Below are 1,287 nucleotides of genomic sequence, written 5' to 3'. Positions count from 1 at the left end.
GTCAGCTTTTCATAGGCACCTATTTACATTAAGGCAACCCTCTACTGCCAACATTGTATCTATTCAACTACAGAGGGAGTAATATCAGTGGCACCATATGTGCTACAACGCAATTTTGGAGTCATAGTAGAACTACTGTACTGTCCTTGGATCTTGATGGTTCTACTCCTGCCCACCCCCACCCCCACATCCAGCAGCAAGTAGACATATTTGATTGTCCTTCCAAAGGGTTTTAAATGGAGTATTCATTATAGAGAAGTGTAAGAAGGCCTGATATTCTAAGTGTAAGCAGTTAATCATCTGGTTCTGCTCCTTTTATGCCTTCTGTAAGTGAGTGAATAATGTTGGCCTGGTAAGTCATAATTGTTCCCATGGGAATATAAACAAATGCCTTTTAAGATGGTAATATCTTTTGTGCATAGCTGCATGGTGGCTGCAGTGAGAGAATGGGGCTTTCAAGAAAGCAGCTGGCATATAAGGCATTGCTTAATTTTTTTACCTCACTGTGTTTAGTGTTTTTTTTTTCTTTTATTATTGTATTTTTTGTTTTGTCTCTTATAGTTTCTCTCTCATGGAGTAAACAAGAGCAATATACTGTGAGGGTCTGGGGTGACTTTGTGGCTGCTTCATGTCTCCTACCTCCTAAATCTGTAGGCCCACATCAGTTTTGTTCTCATAGGTAAGGTTTGTGTCTGTTCTTCCCCACATGAAGATTGGGTTTCCCCTCAGTGCAGAGAGGTTTAGCATGAGGATGGACAAAAGGTGTTCCATCTTCTTCGGTCGGGAGGTTTACTCCACTGGCAAAGCTGGTGAAATATTTGGGATCCTTTCTTCTGCCTGCTTCTATTCGCTTACCACTGTCCAAGAGTGCTTCTGGCATGCTCAAGAGATCATGTCATTCTTTGTCAGAGTAGCCTCTTCTGGTGTTGATGTTCACTCTGATGGTCTTCCCCCCTCTGATTATGGTAACAAGTTTTTTTTTTTATTATCTTAATTTGGCATAAATGTTATGTCCTTCTCTGCTGTTTTTGATAAGTTTGTTGGAAGAAGAAAACTCATCCCCAAATATGTGTTGGTAGTTCTGTTGATTTGATAACCTCGACACCACCTTTTAACACCTACCTGTACTAACAAAAAGTTTCCTACAATCCGTCCTCAAGGATTGGGTTCTTTTCAGATAGTATTTTATGGTGTGGATGAGGCACAGTGTCATCCAGTTCTCCACAAAGATAAGACAGGCCATGTAACTCTCCTACCCTATTTTCCAAGGCTAAGGCCAGGGAAAAG

This window comes from Macrobrachium rosenbergii, chromosome 28 (assembly GCF_040412425.1).
Source record: "Macrobrachium rosenbergii isolate ZJJX-2024 chromosome 28, ASM4041242v1, whole genome shotgun sequence".
Lineage (NCBI taxonomy): Eukaryota > Metazoa > Arthropoda > Malacostraca > Decapoda > Palaemonidae > Macrobrachium > Macrobrachium rosenbergii.
This window is presented reverse-complemented; position numbering follows the sequence as displayed.